The sequence below is a fragment of the Schistocerca gregaria genome, chromosome X, assembly GCF_023897955.1.
Source record: "Schistocerca gregaria isolate iqSchGreg1 chromosome X, iqSchGreg1.2, whole genome shotgun sequence".
NCBI lineage: Eukaryota > Metazoa > Arthropoda > Insecta > Orthoptera > Acrididae > Schistocerca > Schistocerca gregaria.
This window is the reverse complement of record NC_064931.1, coordinates 147,976,954-147,998,835: the sequence shown is the minus strand read 5'-3', so window position 1 is coordinate 147,998,835 and position 21,882 is coordinate 147,976,954.

The following is a 21,882-nucleotide window of genomic DNA, read 5'->3' as shown; positions in this document are numbered from 1 at the left end:
ACTGAATACTTAGTCTTCTCTTAGAAATCATACTTTGATAAAAAATTAACTCTCCATTTATGAAAACTGTGTGGTGTGTTTTGAAACTTATGGACACTAAATAATTATGTACTTTACAACTCCACAAAGTTTATTAACTTTTGTTAGAAAATATTATTACTTTTGAGTTCAGTAAGTTAGGATACTCAGATTTATCATAGCTCTTGGGATAGGACTGTGTCTAGGTAAACAACTAAGGATAAAATATGGAAGCTCAGCACAAAATTTACAGAACATAAAATTGTTATTGAAAACAAAACCACATAACTGGTTCATACAGTTATACAGTACTCAACCGATAATTTGAGATGAAGGTGGTTGCGGTGTCAATCTCCTGCGATATTCAAAAAAATGTGGCAAAATTATCCATGGCTCTTCCTGTGTAACAAGCTCTGAAAATTATCTTCTTAATGTTGGATTTTGCCTGCTAGCCACCAACTAACTCATGCCACACAGGGGTCTTGCAGTTCAACCACCAGATCCACCTTTTCTATTGCCACCTAGCCAGTTCCATTGTGGGGGGACACACCTCCAAGTTTTACATGATTACAAACCTACTTTCCCTGTGCATGAGCCAGTATTACAATTTACAATTAAATTTTAACTTTTTATTTCTTCTACAGGACATTACTTTTGAAATTACATCCACACATTAAATACAATTACGTAAAGTATCATAAATGAAGAATAAAACATTTACATCAATGATACATCAAAGAGCATAGTTATACAGAAGTCACATTAAGTAAAAACAGACAAAGAAGTTAGATAAGAGCATTATAGGTAATATCACTAATAGTGTTACAACATCCGAGAGCAGCATGATGAGGTAGGCTCATCAGATGACACAAATGCTTTAATTATACATATTTGAGTAGTGGGAACAATAGCAAACCCTTCATGATTTTAAGGCACAATATTTGATATAGCTACAGGTGAATGACAGCATATCATTTGGCTTCCAGATTGTTGCTACTGCCATTACTGGTTGGCTGAATAAACTCACACACTGGAAGGTGAGAGTACTCCGTTACCAATAGGACCATAATTATTAAAGCGGAAAGTTGTTCAACATAATATTCTGTTTGATATCTGATAATGTAAACAGATGTTCTGCAATTTCTGCTAATCGCCATATAAATGGGCATGATGTATGTTCTCTGTGTCTCCAGGGGTGATTTCTCCCCCCCCTCCCCCCCTGTCCCCTCCCCCCAAAAAGCGTATTCAATAAATAATTGTTAAGTGCAGTGCTGGTTCAGTTCAAATTCTACAAAGAACTTGTCAAGAATTCCACCAAGATAAAATTAAACTGGTAATTTGTATCAGAATTATTGAAGGTTGTATTGGCTCTTACACAAACAACTCAAACAAAGATTTATGCCACCTGCATATCTATGAATGTGTGTGGGCTTATATCCGGTAGGATAGAGGAATGAGATAACAAGCCTTAAGGAAATAATTTTAGCTTCACTGTGAAATGAAAACAAAAACAGTTACCTAAATAAAGGCAGTTTTTTGGAAAGTACGCATTGGACAACTCCAAATCTGATATTGGCTACCATTCAATACCATGTCGCTTCACCCTGTGTGTTGTAATACCCTTCGACCCTCCTGGGTATGCTGTCAGCAAGGTAGGTGAAATATTGCCACACTGTACTGTGCATGCATATGTGTCCACTGTGTGTTCCATTTTGCAGTGCTCATCCTTTTATCCTTCTCGAACTTGACTGCGAATTGATGTGTAGATGTTATGTGACTGGTGGTGTCGTGTGCTGGTTGGTTCATTATGGAATTCATTTCACCTCGTATTTACCCAAATGTTTGATATAATTATGTCTAGATGTGTGAAAAGTGGTGTGATGGAAATCTAAAATGTATTGCAGCATATGTGATGGCCATGCAGTGACACACATGATAATGGTGATGTTTCTCTGTTCCAAAACTAGAAAGAAAATACTAAAGAATTTAAAATGAAATACATGCCTGGTGAGTGGGAAGTGTACATCAGAAGTGGCTGTGGCATGGTGAACTTCACACAAACAGAGTGTGTGGGCTGTGTGTGGGCGAAGGCCTGGCCCGTCTCTGCTTTGCTATGTCCTTTTTGGAAGTACCCACAACAGCATGGCACTTCATTGAGTATCACAGTGTGGCATTTTTTGTTTATTACAGCTCTCTTCAGCTCTGTTTACCTTCTGCTATTTGTTCACGGTATGTAGGACCGTCATAGGTCCAGTGGCAGTCTGCACAAAAAGAGACAGTCTAGTGATCTATCATCACAACCTTTAAAACTGAATGGGAATGACAGAAGAGAGGGATGAGAATTCTCAGTGTATCTTATGCAGTCACATAAGCAATGGGCACTACAAATTTTCTATCAGACAACATTACAGTGCTATGCAGAAAGAATTTAAAGATTTAGGTGGCAATGAAAGAACAAAAATTTACAATGATTGACAGACAGGATTCCTTGTTCTGTACATCAAGAAGCAATTTGTGCTAAATTTGCAGGCATGCAGCATGTGAAGAAATTGGCAGCATGAATAGCAAAATTTCTGAAGTCGCATATATTATTGTAACAGTTGTTGATGGAATTGAATGGACAATATGAAAATTTAGATATTTCTGCAAAGTATGTAGGTTAAGTCAGGGGACATGCTGGAATGATTACTTGACTTAAAACTTGCTATTGTTGAATTTTTTAAGGGAAAAGGAGTGCAGGAACAAAAAGTAGAATGTCTGGAATGGATTGCAGGCCTTGCATTTTAAGTGGACACTTCTTTCTGATTTGATGGGGATGCAGTGTTGTTATAGGAGGGACACAAAGTTCACTGCCATTGAAGGAAATGTAAGGTCTGAAGAATTCACTGTGGCCTTGAAATAATTGCAAAGATAGAGTCCTAAATATTTTGAGGACACTGCCAAATTTCCATTTGATCTTGAGCTGTTTTCAAGACTGTTTGCTGTTTCAGTTGAAAGTGTCCCTGTGAATGTACAGGTATAACTGATTGACCTGTTTTAATGAAAAATCCTTTATATTAGAACTGTCGAGTGTCTATGTTGATTTCCTCAGGTAAAGTTTTAATGTCTCCATAATGAGGCTGCAAAACTGCTACAATGTTCTGATCATCATATTTGTATGGAACACCTTTTTTCGATTAGGAAACTAAATAAGTCACAATCACGTGGTAACCTGAATGCAACGTTCTGTAAAACTGGCTGCATCTGTCCATATACCAACAGTTTGTATGACTGTCTGTGTATATTTGCCATTGCTGTTGAGCACTAGCACATCACTTGATACAGTACATAATAATAGTCCTTTCTCTCAGTGTACAAGGGACTGTAAATTTTGCTACACAGTTCTGTCTAATATAACTCTCGCACTGCTGGCACTGTAGTAAGGCAATGCTGTCATCTTTGGCAGTGGCGGCATAGGGAAACTCTTTAAGGTGTGCGTGTGCTGGCCTCTCTCATCACACCCAGAGTACAATGAGATGTATGACACTGAGGTTTTGTATATGGAGAAATATAAAACGTGCACCTGACACCCAGAGTACAATGAGATGTATGACACTGAGGTTTTGTATATGGAGAAATATAAAACATGCACCTGACACAGACATAAGGGCTGTGATATTTTTGAGTGGAACTAACATCAGTGTGTGAAGCAGACTTACTTTCTTTACTTGTGTAAGATGATGAATCTTTAAATGATAAGGACCCCATGTGGACACTACAAAGATGAAAAAAAGGATTGTGTCCAATAGAGTGAAAAGTGTTTGGTCACATTAACTAGAAATCTTCTTGAAGGTGACGTGTGTGAGCAGAGGTTGTGAATGCAAGTGTATGTAAACAGCAAGGAAAGCTTAACAATGCTATGTTTCTGACCAGTGTTGTGAAGTTTTGCAAATGTGATTTCGTTTTCATGTGAGAGGATTGTTGAGGCTTTTACAAATAAGTTAAAATATTCCATCAGACATGATTTTAAGCATTGACCTATTCATGATTGATTGTTAGCTATTGTAGTCCACCAACTGAGCTGCCAAAGTAAACACACAGTGTTGTATATAACAATAGGCAATTCTTCAAATTTTCACTGTGAGTTTAATTTCATTCGATGGTGCTGTCCTTCCTTGCAACAGTGGGGAAGCGTATCTAGGAAGTAAATTAATATCAACTTCAGAGTGCAGGACATTCTTAAGTTAGGGAATTTTTCATTGGTGTGGTGGCATTTCATTGGTACAGCACAATGACTTATTGTGCATCTTCTCAATCTTTGGAACACTCAAAATCAGTTTTTCAGGAGTTTTTGTAGATATGTTTGTATAGTGTGTTACATCACACCATTTATAACCCATTTGTTGAAATGTAACTTGCAAAACAAGATATCACTGTAAATGAGCTTTATGACAGTAGGAGCAGCGAGCTAGCCAGTGACATCACAGGCATCACACAACTCAAAAGGAGCATTTTAGTGGGCTTTCAGATTATTTGAATTTCATGTCCATTTTTTTTTAATCCTGAAATTCAAAAGGAAAAAATAATGTAATTAGGACAAAATGAGATAATTAATCATTTAAAATGATTTCCAGAAAACAGTCGTATACCCTATTGCTGAAGCAAGTACCTACTACTGTGAACTTAAAATTCTACATATCTATGGTCATAAGATAAGCCTGCCCAGTTTCAAGACTCAACCCAGTGCATTTCACTGTTCCCTTCACATCTGCCTGAAGTTATTCTCAGCATGTTTTCAACAATTTGCTAGTTTAATTGCTTTTGTCAGATTTTGTTGTTTTTAAGTTTTATGTTGATAATGAACATATACCTGTTAGTTATAGGATATTTCAGTTTATTTTACAATGTCTGTTTCTTCAGACATGAATGCATGGCTGAAGGAGCACATTGTAAAATGAACTATGTGAAACATGTGTAGATGGGCAAAACGATGATAACAACATTGATCTTGACTCCTTTTAATCTCATTCTCCCTGTTTCTAGAATCCAAGTAATGTTGCGAGCATCAGTGAAGTAAACAGTATGGCATATAGAGATTTGGATTAGTCTGGGAAGTGTGCATGGATAGCCAAAGTGGTTTTGGCAACTGCTCATGATAAGTGGAAACTCTGGGTTCGAGTCCTGATAGGCACAAATTTTCATGTTACAGTAATAGGTAGCAGGTCTACACCTAATGCAGCTGATGGCAAAGAATTCACAATCACTGAATAAATTTTGTAATACATTTACTGACATCACACATCTCACTTTGTTCCATTAATTAAAAAGCTTTTACGTCAAACCTATTGAAATTAACCAGACAAAAAAAGAAATAACTCTGCATCCTAACAAAGTTGAAAGTTTTTCGAAAATAAGTATTATTGTAACTTCAAATTTCATTTTGGAAACAAAACTTCAACTGAAGACGGTTTACTGAGTGACTAGTGTTATCCTTGTGTTTCCATTTGTTTACTGTAAAGTTGAGGAAGTGGGTGAGTTACATTACCCAGGGTACCTTGCGCTATGTGCTTGTACAGGAGAGTCAAAGTCAGTTTTGTGTTACATTTTTAATAAAATCATGTTTACTTGAATGGTAGACTGTGGCACTTTTCTAAGCAAGTCTTGAGGAGAGTAAGTGGATTATCAAATAAAAAAATTAGAATACTATTTAAAAAAGATGTATTGTTGTTAATATCTTTGTAATGAACAAAGGTGCAAAAGTCAGTCATACTGGTTAATGTTCTCCTGTATCTAAATCAAATTTAGTTGATGATGTTACAGTTTGATTCTGCACAGAAACTTATTTGGGGTGGTCAAGATACATGGGACACCATGTATAGTGTGAATACTGGTGCTTGGCATCTATATTTGAACATGGAAGTCAAACTCCCTTCAATACAAAAACAGATTTTTTACACTGTCCATATTTTCTATTGGCGTGAAAAGTTGCTGTTTCACTAAATTTTGAAGGGAGTTGTACCGTTTTGGAATGTCTATACTGCAGAGACTTGCCATTTCTAGTTTACATAAAATCTCTTTGCCATGACATCATTAACAAATGCCATCCTATTGCTGAAGCAAGAACCTACTGCTGTGAACACAAAATTCCACATATCTATGGTCATAAGAGAAGGCTGCCTAGTTTGAAGGTTCAACCCAGAGCATTTCACTGTTCCCTTCACCTCTGCCTGAAGTAATTCTCATCATGTTTTCAACAATTTGTGTTTCATAATTAAGAATTCCTTTTCCCATAATAATGAATCCATCTTCAAACTGTTTTAAATTGTAACAGAGGTAACTATTTTATCCACTGACATCATACATGTCAAAACATTTTCACAGCAAATTGTACCAAAAGTGACACATTTTGGAAAGATCATTAATTCTGCATATCAGTTAAACTGCATATTTTTGTAAGATATAAATATAAAAACAAAAACTTGTAAATACCGCACTCAGCTTCAAAAACACACAAATCAATACGGCTTCTGCTTGGTTTGCATCTGTCAGTCAGTCACAGCACAGGACACGTGATATCACACAAACATGCTTCTGGAAGTAGAAGAGGGCATTGGGAATGTTTATTGCAATGTTGACTTGTAATTATTTTTACTATTTTATGAAATGAAGTCTTTGGTAAGTTTATGACCTGTAGCATACACAGAGTGACTGAAAGAAGCAAAACAACAAGATGCCATGTTGATTTGTGTGTTCAATAAAGCTAAAGTGCTGACTTTGGTGGTTTTTGTGGTTACTATTGTGTACTAAGAAACTTTGCAGTTTAATGTGCCCCACAAAAGATCTCTCCAAAATGTGACATTTTCCCCATGATGTGGTGTGCAAAAGGATCAGGAAGTACGACTTTGGCAGATAAAGCTGTTACCGGCTGACACTGCATTTAGCCATCAGTTTTTAAATGGGAAATGAACTATTGTTTTAAGATTACACATGTATCTCAGCTGGGAAAACAAAAATCAGTATCAATTTTCAACACTAAAAGTGCCAACCAGTGGGCTATAGATTAAGAGATTTTGTCCAAACAATAACATGCAAAGTTTTGTCTTTTCAGAACATTTCTTGACCGGTGAAAATATAGAATTTAGAGTATTAGCAAGTGACATAACAGAAACATTCATCTAACACAATCTTTACTCTAATAGTAAAATATAAAAATTTACGCTCAGGTATATAATTTTTAATATTTACTGCATGAAACAAAATTAAAACACTACTCATACCTTAATTAATGGGTTTGTAGATAAAATTCATTCTCCTCTCCTTCCCTTCAGCAAAGTGGTCAGTTACAAGCTCATTAAAATCATGTAGATTCGAAAGTAACAATATAAGGCAAAAGTGACATTGCTACTCCTTTGAAGATGACGCTCTTTTACTGTCAATAATTTCCTCAATATGGCCACTATAATAAAAAAGGTACATTTCACAGTCTCCTACAACCACACAATCTCCACGCCAGCTGTTGCTTTGGACTCTGTGAGTGATTGCTTCAATGCACTATAGTCGTAAAGTACCTCAGTGTACCACCAGATGTCTGTCTTGCAACAGCATCAGTGGTTTCATGCTAAAGGCAGTGTTACTTTAAAAATGAATTAATAAAATGATGGTTTCAAGCAGGTGTATAGTATCATAATTGAGGAACCAATAATAAAGGTTATTAATAGCCAAAGCAAACTTCATAAGATATGTTCTTGATCAGTTTGGTATGTTAAAGTGCTGTGAAGTGAAACACTATTTCACCATTTCAGGCAAATGCTGGGATGGTTCCTTTGAAAGAGCATGGCCGATTTCCTTCCCAATCCTTCCCAAACCCGAGCTTGCGCTCCGTCTCTAATGACCTCATTGTCGACGGTAAGTTAAACACTAACCACCACCACCACCAATATTTCAAAACACCAACATTTATTTGCTATCAAAAATACATACAAACATATCGAACAATATTTGTAACAGGATATCAACAGTGTTATGAAAAAGATAGATTGCTGCTCACTATAAGGATGAACTGTTGCGTTACAGGCAGGCACAATGAAAGGACTGCTACATTTTAAATGAAAAGACTGTTACACATTAACAGCTTTTGCCTTTTTTTCCTCACACCCCACCACACAATGCCGTGCCTGGGAGTCTCTAGTTCTTGCATGTACCACCAGACAGTGCTCTTCTCTCTCCCACCCATACCCTGCCTTCCTGCCCATTCACCTTGTGACGTTCCCCTGCCTTAACTCTTCGCTGATGATCCTCAGTGTTGACGTACTGCATTGTGATACCGGCTGAAAAATGGAGGCTGGAAGTTCAACATAGACTACTTCAAATGATTTAACTGACAGGTGCACATTTGCGGCATTTCACATTTCTACAGTTCTTTACTTTCACTATTTAGAACTCTCCCCCCCCCCCCCCTCCCCCAATAATTCACAGTGATATGGCCAGTCCACTACTGGTTAACTTTGATAAGCCTCATTAATAGGTTGCAAGCAAATGTCAACATACTGCTACAATAGTTTACTGTTGAATATCTGTGAGGAGTAAAAACGTAACTAAGCAGTTCACAGTTCTTGCAGAATAATATAGTACATATTGAACAGGCACTGTCATTGTTTCAACACATGACCTATTTGTCTTACACTTATTTCACTGATAAGTTGATGCATTGTTGTTGACCTAACCAGCACGGGTTTCTCGTCTGAATGTCGCAGGACCAAAAATCAGACCTTTATACATCATCACAATAATAGGCATTGAAACTACACATTGTTCAATGGTTAAGTTGAAGAAATTACAATTAAAACATAACTCATTAAATTAATTGAATACATTGAAAATTCTGTCTTTTTGACAGTTTCTTCTACTACAAGGGTTAAGCTGTATTATTTGTTTGAATGATGAAATTAACAGATATAGATATGCAAACAATACTTTTGATGACACTGGTAATTTCTTTGGAATTAATTAAGAGCTGGCTTTGCTAACATGTTTTCGAATAGAACCAGATAAATACTTTAAGAATCCTAGTGATTATTTTTCCAAATGTTTATCATTATTATAGAATATAAATGTGTTTACAAGTCAACAATAATATTTACATTATGAAACAATTGCTGATTTCACTCTGTAATGAAAGACATTAACCAGGAATATCATCATCATCATCATTTAAGACTGATTATGCCTTTCAGTGTTCAGTCTGGAGCATAGCCCCCTTATAAAATTCTTCCATGATCCCCTATTCAGTGCTAACATTGATGCCTCTTCTGATGTTAAACCTATTACTTCAAAATCATTCTCAACCGAATCCAGGTACCTTCTCCTTGGTCTGCCCTGACTCCTCCTACCCTCTACTGCTGAACCCATGATTCTCTTGGGTAACCTTGCTTCTCCCATGCGTGGAACATGACCCCACCATCTAAGCCTGTTCATCCTGACTGCTACATCTATAGAGTTCATTCCCAGTTTTTCTTTGATTTCCTGATTGTGGACACCCTCCTGCCATTGTTCCCATCTCCTAGTACCTGAAATCATCCTAGCTACTTTCATATCCGTAACCTCAACCTTGTTGATAAGGTAACCTTAATCCACCCAGCTTTCGCTCCCATACAACAAAGTTGGTAGAAAGATTGAACGATGCACAGATAACTTAGTCTTGGTACTGACTTCCTTCTTGCAGAAGAGAGTAGATCGTAGCTGAACGCTCCCTGCATTATCTTTGCTACACCTCGCTTCCAGTTCTTTCAGTATGTTGCCATACTGTGAGAATATGCATCCTAAGTGCTTGAAACTGTCCACCTGTTCTAACTTTGTTCCTCCTATCTGGCACTCAATCCATTTATATTTCTTTCCCATTGACATTACTTTCATTTTGGAGATGCTAATCTTCATACCATAGTCATTACATTTCTGATCTAGCCCTGAAATATTACTTTGCAAACTTTCAATCAAATCTGCCATCACAACTAAGTCATCCACATATGCATGACTGCTTATTTTGTGATCACATATCTTGATCTCACCCAGCCAGTCTATTGTTTTCAACATATGATTCATAAATACTATGAACAACAGTGGAGACAGGTTGCAGCCTTGCCTTACCCCTGAAACTGCTCTGAACCATGAACTCAATTTACCGTCAACTCTAAATGCTGCCTGACTATCCATGTAAAGACCTTTAATTGCTTGCAAAAGTTTGCCCCCTATTCCATAATCTCGTAGAACAGACAATAACTTCCTCCTAGGAACCTGGTCATATGCCTTTTCTAGATCTATAAAGCATAGATACAGTTCCCTGTTCCACTCATAACACTTCTCCATTATTTGCCGTAAGCTAAAGATCTGACCCTGACAACCTCTAAGAGGCCTAAACCCACACTGATTTTCATCCAATTGGTCCTCAACTAATACTCGCACTTTTCTTTCAACAATACCTGAGAAGATTTTACCCACCACGCTGATACCTCTGTAGTTGTTACAATCTTTTCTGTTTCCATGTTTAAAGATTGGTGTGATTACTGCTTTAGTCCAGTCTGATGGAACCTGTCCTGACTCCCAGGCCATTTCAATTATCCTGTGTAGCCATTTAACACCTGACGTTCCATTGTATTTTATGAGTTCTGATTTAATTTCATCCACCCCAGCTGCTTTATTGCACTGCAATCTATTGACCATTTTCTCCACTCCCTCAAATGTGATCCTATTTCCATCATCATTCCTATCCCATTCTACCTCGAAATCTGAAACATTGCTGATCGTATTTCCAACTACATTGAGCAACTCTTCAAAATATTCCCTCCATCTGCCCAAGGCATCCACAGGATTCACCAGCAGTTTTCCTGACCTGTCCAAAATACTTGTTTTTCGTTCTTACCTCCCTTTCGAAGACTGCTCATTACACTCCAGAATGGTTTTCCAGCAGGAATAGTCAAAATAAATTAGAAAATAAATTACATACATAAAACTAAGCACAAAATTATATCTGGTGTTATATTCTTTAGAACTGAGGGACAATCTTTCTGTTTTATGAAAATGCAGATTATGCTCATGAATGTTAATGGTAATTATTTAAAATGAAAACATGAATTTAAGGAGGCAGATGGCAAAACAAGAGGGAAGTGAAAATATCGCAGCTTGCTTCGTCACAACTTCTCCATTCCATATTGTTATTGATGTGACAGTCGCATTCTGGTTGGAGCTGCCAGTGATAGCAGTGGTGTGTGCAGGAAGTGTGCTTGCATGTGTCAATGTGTGTGTGTTTTCTTTTTGCTGAAGAAGGCATGGCCAAAAGCTATTGATGAGTAACAGTCTTCTTGCTGTGCCTGTCTGCAACTCAACGGGTCATTTATATGGTGAGTAACAATGTATCCTTTCCCTAAATTTGTTGATGTTCCAAGCTGGTGTTACCATTACAAGGGAACAAATAGAACGTGTTTACCTGAACCTTTTTTCCATACTTAACTAATAATGTATAAACAAATGCCTCCATTGCCTGCCTTTAAACAGTTGAGGCAGTTTACTGAGAGTTTGACAGTTGACCCATTCTAAAAATCTTGATCATTTGCTTATATGGGCTGGTAGTTGACCCATTCTAAACCACTTCATCATTCACTTACATGGGCTCAGTGGTATATGAAAATTAAACACATCAGTTTGTGATTCATGATTCATTCATACTGCAACCTTGCTCCAGAGTCATCAAGAAATAGCCATGGCCGACATTAAATAACCACCAGTTATCTATATCAGAAAACTGGTGCCTACAGATTTACAAGATTTTTAAATGGAAATGGAGAAATTATGTAGAAGCTACCGATTTTATGTTATGTCAGTAAAAACTGCTGATTTTGAGTTATCTGTCATGTTTATCCATAATTTTCCTGTCCCTAGTTGTAGGTGTGTATTTACAGTTACTGATGTAAAGGAATTTGGAACTTATATATGAAGATGTTTATTAAGCATTCCGACTGTTTTCACTGGACAGTATACAACACAAGCCCATGTTCAGTAGTGCTACATGAAGCTGTTGGAATCACTGAGTGTATCTGTTCAGTAATTTGAAACCATTGAGCTAGATCCAATGAACAAGTGGTCAGATTCAGCTAGCAGTTTCCAGTTGCACATTTTTGTAGCCATTTGTATTGTATTTTCTGTGAGAACTACACTGAGGTGACACAAGTCAAGGGATACTTCCTAATATCATATCAGACCTCTTTTGACTGGTGTAGTGCAGCAACTCGGCATGTAATGTACTCCACAAGTCCTTGAAAGTCCCCTGTAGAAATACTGAGCCATGCTCCCTGCAATGGCCAGTTGAGGACCAACACCCACCTATCTGTGTGCTAGACACATTGGACTCACACCGGGAGTTACGGTCTGAGATGTGGTTTTGTACGACAGCAGCAGCACTCACACGGTTATCCCATGCACTCTGACTGCAAAATTGTATGTCGGCCTGGTGATTTGGTCTGTTGTGCTACCATTCATGAACAGCATTCCAGAGGATTTTTTTCCAACATGACAACGCTCACCCACATTCTGCTGTTGTAACTCAACATGCTCTACAGATTGTTGACATGTTGTTTTGACCTGCTCGATCACCAGATTTGTCTCCTATTGAGCACACATGGGACATCATCGGGTGACAACACAAGCATCATACACAGACAGCATTAACCATCCCTGTAGTGAGTGACCAAGTACAACAGGCATGGAAATCCATCCCACAGACTGACATCTGGCACTGTACAATGGAATGCATTTGCATGTGTGCAGTCAATTTTCTGGCAGTTGATTTATTGATTGATTATATATATGAATACAGTAATTATTTCAGCATATACCTGAATTTTTAGCTTTGTCCACAAAGGTTCTTTCAGGAGCTGCACTGCAAGTCTTTTGTATCTTAAATGATCTAGAAATTCTTGAAATTCTGCTACTGAATAGAAGTAATGATCCAATAAGAATGCCCTTAGGGTTTTACGAAAGAATAAGAATGATGATGTCTCTTACTTTATATGGAAGACTATTGTAAATATGTATAGCACTGTTTACTGTGAAGGTTTTATAGGCTGATGTCATTATTGACAAGACATGAAACTTTTCCTTTTGTCTTGTATCATGTTTATGAATATGAAAATTTCCATTTACGTCTTTTAAGTTCTTTCTAATATATTTACAGATTTCTAGTATATACATACAGGGAAGAGGGAGAATTGATAACTTTTGAAAGAGGGGTTTGCAAGGATCTGTTTGTCAAGCATGTGGCATTGCTTTTACAGTTCTTTTTTGAGTTAAGAAGATGGCTGAACTAAGTGGTGTATTACCCCAGAATATAATTCTGGACAGTAGGATGTTGTGGAATTGTGGAATTGGGCAAAGAAGGCAGTTCAGACAGTGCTATAACTTGCTTTGACTGAGAGTAAATGCAGACTGTAACATATTTTATTTAGTGTTCCATTAATTTTTTTTATATGTGTGTGCCATTTGAATTTATTTTGAAGCCACAAGCCTAAAAACTTTCTTTCCAGAGAAGACGAAATTTTGTTGGAGTTTATTTTCACACCTGTGCAGCACGCATCACCTTTAAAACAGAAAATTAGGAATGTTGTTTTTTGTTATGTTTATCATAAGTTTATTCCCCTAAAACCATCTATTTAGCTGTTACAGCAGTTATTAATAAACAAGAATTTCACATTTGCTATGGCTTATCTCGCACTTACATTAACCTGTGATTTTGCAGTGTTTGATTAAACATGTTTCCTAGAAAAATGTATTTTAAAAATTTCATTGGCATACATTAATTATTTTTAGTGTTGTAATTTTTTCTCCTGTCAGTGTATTTTAACCTCTGGTATTGATTTATTAATGTGAAAATTGCCAAGATAGTTCTTGGTTCAGAGCCCATGTTAAATAGTAAGCCCTTCATAACTGACTAAAGAAGTCAGTTTCATGTTTGGAAGAAGGTAAAGATGTACCACCTCCAATAGGACTATGTCTAGTTAAGAACTATACTGTTAAAATCAGCCTATGGGTTGAGGATGTCTTGAGATAGTCTTCATCTGAGTCGTGTGTTACAATGTTTCTTCCAACCTGAGAACAGAAGTAATGAGACTGATCTCACAGCTAAAAATGAATGAGCTTTTGAAACATTTTTAGTCAAGTGATATTTTTAAATCATTTATCTTCTCAATTCAAAATCACCATAGTGAGAAACAGCACATCCATGCAGCTTCATTGGGTATTTGACTGAGATATCTAGGATAGTATTTCTTAGCATTTGTATGGATTATCATGCAGTTGTACACTATAGTTAGGAAAAAGAGACTTTTAGTCATTCTTTTTTTTGTGCACCTTCATATTTTGTGATTCTTTCATGAAGTACACATGGCCTTCAGTATTCTCTTGTCATGTGGGACTTAAGTCTATCCATAGTGTCAATCAGTTCTCCACCTGAGCCTTGAAATGTTGTGGTAGTCATTTCTGATTTAAGAATTTAGTTGATGTATAATATTGGTTACTATAGTGTACTTTGAGCAGAATTCTATCACCCATATAAAGAATTATTATCGTTACAATGAGAGCAATTTTCATGAAATTGCTATCAGAGAAAATTTGTACCCAACTATTTTTGTTTTTGTGTGTACACTACACAGCTATCAGCAACTATAAGTATTACTTAGCACCCATTTGAGAAACATCACCTACAGGTTTGGAGTATATGTGAACCACTATTTGACTTTTGATCTATGTTAGAATGTAAGCTGTTTACTATTTATTTACTGTTGTAGTTGTGGGATATAGATGAAATTATTGTAGCAGGAAATAATAAGGAATTTTATTAATATATGTTTCGACGAATCATCACTTTAGAGCAAGATAACAGCACAGACTTTGCACCTATTTACATTACACCCACTGGTGAATTATAATGCCACTGAACTGGATGAACATGTCATTTGCATGATCCATCTCATAAAGATTTACATTGTATACAATATGTGTGAGAATTGAATTTGTTTTTAGTCACAGTGAAGATTATAGAATCATACAATTTATGGGCTCAGGTCATGGTTATAGTGAGAAGTTGCATAGTTATGTGAAATTCTACTTACTGTAATAATTAAAAAAATCTTTTGCCAAATTGCATGTTTTTGTAAGTTTGACTCACTTCTATTCTGTGGTATTTTATGAGAACATAATGTGTCCGTAAAAATATAACTCTTAAAAATATGCATGATTACAAAGATTCTATCACTCTTTTAAAAAGTACACAATTGATTTGGCAGCCAGAAAAAGATAGAAAACTGGTCTACGTACTGGGCAGTAGTGAGTAAGTAAACATAAAATGTTCAAGGGAGACATGAACATAAAGAATGAGGAGGAAATGAACTGTTACTGATTAGTTGTTAATATTCATTTTACTGTTCCTATTTAGTTTATTCTTTCCTCCATCTACACAGATATTGCTTTCTCTCTCTCTCACTCTCTCTCTCTCTCTCTTTCTCTTTGTCTCGCTCTCCCATTTACACACACACACACACACACACACACACACACACACACACACACACACACACTTCCACAACTTCACATGAGTAGATGTAAAAATAAGTGCTTTTCAAGTTGCACTATACACATGCCTTGATCTTTACTTACTATCATGCACAGTGTAATTATGTAAGAAAATATAAGTGATTTAAATATTTTTTCATGTATGGTGACTTGCTTCACAGTTTATATTATTACATAGGGCACTAGGAGACATCTGCAATATCAGATACTCAAATAATTTATGAATGACTACCCAGTAGGGTACATTTCATTTTTGAATGAGAGATTCAGTAGTGCTGACTTCTTCCATTGTTACATTACTTTACGACAAATTATAAAATATTGACCAGTTTCACTCTTCATTTCCTTTATAAGGTGATGGAGAAGCTTATTTACCAAAGAACAGCAGTACATCTCTACTAAATAAGATACAGAACTATTGTACATTTGGATATTAAAACATATACGTTATGAACTGCGTAAAATGTACGCCCCAAACACTTCTGAAATGGAAGGTGCTATTGATGTGCTGTTTTCGTGGAAATGAAATTTAACCAATGGACCACAATTACAGCTTGCTTACAAATCTTAATAATCACTAGAATGTGATTTGTTTTTGAGATTTTTTAAAATGAAACTATGGCTGTTGACATTAACAGAATGAAACCACCCGTAAATTAGTATGTTGATGATATTTTTTTTTCCTCTATCTCCTGAATTTTAGTACAAGTAGTCCATGAGAAGTCAAAGTTCAAAAATTGTGATTATTGACAGTTGTTTCCTGCATGTGTAACCACTAACTTAAGAAAACATTGAATAAACAAATCCTTTGGATTCTGAAGAAGAAAGTGAATTGGCCTTCAAGGATAGTTTTCAAAATGCTGGTCACCAGCTTCAGTTCAAGTTTCCAGTCTTGCCACATGAAGATTATATTACAGATACTGCCCAGCTGTGGGAGAAGGATTCCCACAGATTTAAACAAAATAATTTGTAGAAGCACACACAGAAAACTCAGAAAGAACACTGTTCTCTTTGACAGATAGTCAGTCCAAGGAATAATATACTCTGAAACTTCCTGGAAGATTAAAACTGTGTGCCGGATCGAGACTCGAACTTGGGATCTTTGCCTTTTGCGGGCAAGTGCTCTTGGTAGAGCAGAGAGTAGGTCTCAAATTCGAGTCCCGGTCCGGCACACAGTTTTAATCTGCCAGGAAGTTTCATATCGGCGCACACTCCGCTGTAGAGTGAAAATTTCATTCTAGAACAACCCCCAGGCTGTGGCTAAGCCACGTCTCCGCAATATCCTTTCTTTCAGAAGTGCTAGTTCTGCACTGTTCGCAGGAGAGCTTCTGTAAAGTTTGGAAGGCGGGAGATGAGGTACTGGTGGAATTAAAGCTGTGAGGACACGGCGTGAGTCGTGCTTAGGTAGCTCAGTCAGTAGAGCACTTGCCCGCAAAAGGCAAAGGTCCCGAGTTCGAGTCTTTGTCCGGCACACAGTTTTCATCTGCCAGGAAGTTTCATATCAGCGCACACTCCGCTGTAGAGTGAAAATTTCATTCTAATAATATACTATAATCAGAATTGAGAGGGTGGTGTATGCAAGAAGGAAAGCAATGATGGCCGGGGCTCATCTCATATGGAAAAGCTGTTACCATGTTGGCACAGCTGTCCATGAACTTCCAATAGCAGCGACAATTTTAACAGACTTTATAATTTCCTACATGGATTTGAGTGCTGACTGGGTTTCCCTGCATCTGGTTCTGGCTATCAACACAAAAGGGGATGACCTGAAGAAACCATCCCCGACTGTTACTTTGCACAAGCCAAAGGAAAGCAGCCACCACAGTAGGTAAGATGTGGCAACATATTTCCAAAACCGATGAATATACCTTGTGTTGTATTCTTGGCCCCAGGCCCTTACCAAATCATATAGTTGCCCACCTAACAGCCAAATGGGTGCCCTTCTCTCCAACTCTGACTTTCGAAACTGTTTTCCTGCACATATTTCCTACATTGCTGTTGGCTTAAATAAATGTGCCACTGCTGTCATACTTCATAGGGCAAAGACATATTTTGGAGAAACTTAAAGTGACTATCTGTAGACAGTTCACTATAATTATGTTCAATTGTCCAATTGACGTTTGGCACTCTAAGGATAAGACTTTTTAATTAATTATTTCAAATAAAAAAGTTCATTACATGCCACCAATTAATCCCTACTGTTGGCAATATCCTATTAATTTGTATATTTACATTATGTCTTTTTAAAGGGAGAGCAGCTGCAGCCTTTCAGACACAGTTTGGAAACAAAGTGCTATGGTTGGATATGATTGAAGGTAGCAAAGAGAGGTGGTGTGTTAGAAAAGAACCTATAAGGTGGACATAATTCATTGGAGGTGTATACATTTGTACTTTGAAAATGAGACCAGAATGGTGTACATAGTGAAATACTTTTTCATGGTCAAGGGAGTCTAAGATGGCGGAATCACATTTGTTTAGGAAGCCACACTAGCTGTTGGGGAAGTTTGAGGTTGTTTCTAAATGTTTGTGAATGCACTGAGTTAGGAGGGATTGACGTACCTTGCTGAAGATGGGAGCAGGGCTATTAATCGTTAAGAAGAAGCTTCAATAGGAGGTTTGAAAAATTTAAAGAACAAAACAACAAGAGTACCTTACAGATCTCTCACATTTTGGGATGGAAACTATTATACAGTATGGAACAATAGAGCATTGCTGGAGCTTGTAGGAAGAAGAAGGGTCATTCTCTAAGTTGCTGGTAGGCAGTGGTGTCACGACTAGATGCAGTAATGTATTTCCTAGAAAGTGTCGTTTTAACATCTTGTGATTAATTGGTGCATTAAATTCAGTTTTTAGCATTGTGTGAAAGTACTGAAAACTGGGAGGAAGGGGTGAACATTTGTGATGGTACACTGGTGGACATAGGGCCCTGTGTACTGGTTGAGGTTAAGATCATAGGAAGCAGTCACAACATCTTCAGAATATGAGGCAAGAGGTTGCTTTACTCAAGTTAGATGATAATCGCTGGTTGTTGTGGAGGAGAGGATAATGTGGTATATGATTTGCACCAGTGACGCAGTTGAACCTCTGGCATACTACATAGCGTTTATGAGTAGTGTGATGATAATTATTCTACATGCCTGTCACCAGTCCTGTGGTTTTTTATTCCCTAAATGGTACTAGAGAGGTGGCTCTATAATTGCTGATGACATTGATAATGTGACAGAGGGTCCTGGTCTCAGGTGTGAAGAAAGGGTTAATAAAATCAATGGGATTCACTTAGGAGTAAAAGAAGGTATTTTGTAGGAAGGTGTCATCTGGATTTTGCAGGATAATTCAGTGGCTTCCAATTTTTGTACAGAAGTAGCCTTGTTAAGCATTTCAGTTAGTATGGTAATAGTCTGTTATGAATTTGAGGAGGAAGTTGTGTGATGGATTGTGTCTGTTGGCTGTGGTGTTGGGTTGGGCAGGGATCACTTCCAATTGGATTGAGGACATTTGCAGCAATGTGCCTAGATAAAGTGAGGATGAAGTCATGAGACGGAGCTGTAACTGGGTCATATTTATGTTGGGTCAAAAGAACCAGGTCGCCTTGTAAGGTCTTAGTAAACCATCACCAATGCAAAGTTTGACAGGAAGGCATGGGTGTTCATATTGGTGGCTATAGCATACATAGAGAAGGTCTGGTCAAAGTAGGTGAGGGAGTCACAGGCAGTGTTGCCAACAGTTCAAGCTAGCTCCCCACCAGTTTCATGTACAAAAACCACTAACAAAAATGGCCCTACTCTCACAATCGCTTAAATTTCCACAACGTTTTAAAAATTATTATGAAAGAAAACAATATGTATATTAATAATCAGTTTCCTTTATTATTAGGTAGCAAAATATTCACAATCATTAAATGAACGTACAATAAATAAATCATCAAGTCAAGGTCAGGAACATACAAAAAGTTATATAACAACAGCTAATTATTTATATGAATCCTTCTTCATTTATGTCTGCATCATCATCATTGTCGGTTTCAGATTCATACGATTCTTCGCTACCAATTTGATTTACAACGTTTATTGGAATTTCATATTCGTTGCAGCATTTTCCTTCCAACCTCAAACCACAGCGTATATTAATATAGCAGTTAAAAGATTTAACGTCATTCTATTCGTCTGCTTGTTTTTATTACATTCATACAATCGACGAAATCACGAATATTTTCAATAAAAATATTAACTTTACTTGTAGGTATGGTAGCTTTGCTGTCAAGCATATCGATCAGGTTGGCCAACTCATCCAAGAGTTTGGTGTGATACATATCTTTCGAAAAATGGTTCGAATGGCTCTGAGCACTATGGGACTCAACTGCTGTGCTCATTAGTCCCCTAGAACTTAGAACTACTTAAACCTAACTAACCTAAGGACATCACACACATCCATGCCCGAGGCAAGATTCGAACCTGCGACCGTAGCAGTCGCACGGTTCCAGACTGCGCGCATAGAACCGCGAGACCACCGCGGCCGACCCATATCTTTCGACTCGAACGTTGTGTTGACTCTGCATATTTCAGTTGATGTTGGGTACACACATAAAAAAAAGTTATTCATCACCCCCGTTCCCAGAAGTCCTGAAGATAGAAGTTGACTGTGTATATTGTATCCCAGACACAGTCCATCTGACTTTTCAGAGATGTCACTAAACCGGCCCAAGTATGTAAACAGCCATGCATGAGCAGCGCCTATTGGACCAAGGGGGCGACACCGATCAGTTCCAGTCATTCCTCCAGGAAGGAGATACACAGCTCGTGTTGTCTGTAGTTGGACCATGCCTAGACCGTCAATACTGCGCATTGTTACTTTGTGCCAAGAAGGGCTCTCAACAAGGGAAGTGTCCAGGCGTCTCGGAGCGAACTAAAGCGATGTTGTTCGGACATGGAGGAGATACAGAGAGACAAGAACGGTCGCTCAGGCCGCTCAAGGGCTACTACTGCAGTGGATGACCGCTAACTACGGATTATGGCTCGGAGGAACACTGACAGCAACGCCACCATGTTGAATAACACTTTTCGTGAAGCCATAGAACGTCGTGTTACAACTCAAACTGTGTGCAATAGGCGGCATGATATGCAACTTCACTCCCGACATCCAAGGCGAAGTCCATCTTCGCAACCACGACACCATGCAGTGCGGTACAGATGGGCCCAACAACATGCCAAATATAGCACTAAGGATTGGCATCAAATTCTCTTCACTTATGAGTGTCGCATATACCTTCAACCAGACAATGGTTAGAGACGTGTTTTGAGGCAACCTGGTCAGGCTGAACGCCGTAAACACTGTCCAGTTGAGTGGAGAAAGTTGGACGTTCCCTGCAGTTTTGGGATGGCATTACGTGGGGCTGACGTACGCCGCTGGTGGTCATGGAAAGGCTGTACCACACGTGAATACCACCCTCCGATCGATAGTGGAACCATATAGGCAGTATACTGACGAGGATTCGTCTTCATGAACGACAGTTCGTGCCCCCATCATGCACATCTTGTGAATGACTTCCTTCAGGATACCATAGCTCGACTAGAGTGGCCAGCATGTTCTCCAGACATGAACCCTATCACACATGCCTGGGATGAATTGAAAAGGGCTTTTTGCGGGCGATGTGACTCACCAACCACTCTGAAGTATCTACGCCGAATCGTCTTTGAGGAGTGGGACAATCTGGACCAACAGTGCCTTATTAAACTTGTGGATAGTATGCCACGACGAATACAGGCATGCATAATTGCAAGAGGACGTGCTACTGGATGTTAGAGGTATCGGTGTGTACAGCAATCTGAACCACCACCTCTGAAGGTCTCGCTGTAAGGTGATACAACACGCAATGTATGGTTTTCATGAGCAATAAAAGGGGCGGAAATGATGTTTATGTTGATCTACATTTCAATTTTCTCTACAGGATCTGGGACTCTCGGAACCGAGGTGATGCAAAACTTCGTTTGATGTGTGTATATGCGTTTAATATGGTTCACATACGTAGCGCGTAATTACTCTGCCATATGACACCTTTTGCGCACTTTAGATACGGAAAATGGGTTTTTAGCTCTGACAATTGCGTGTATATTCTTGATACAGCGGATTCTTTTGATAACCACGTTGTCTGGCACGCTTGAACTGTTTTTAACAGTTTCTTTCCGTCGTTGATGATTTTGGATAGCTTCTTATAAAGAGATGGCCTCTTTAATTAAAAACTCCAAATTTCTCGCTAAAAATTCTTTGCAGCAG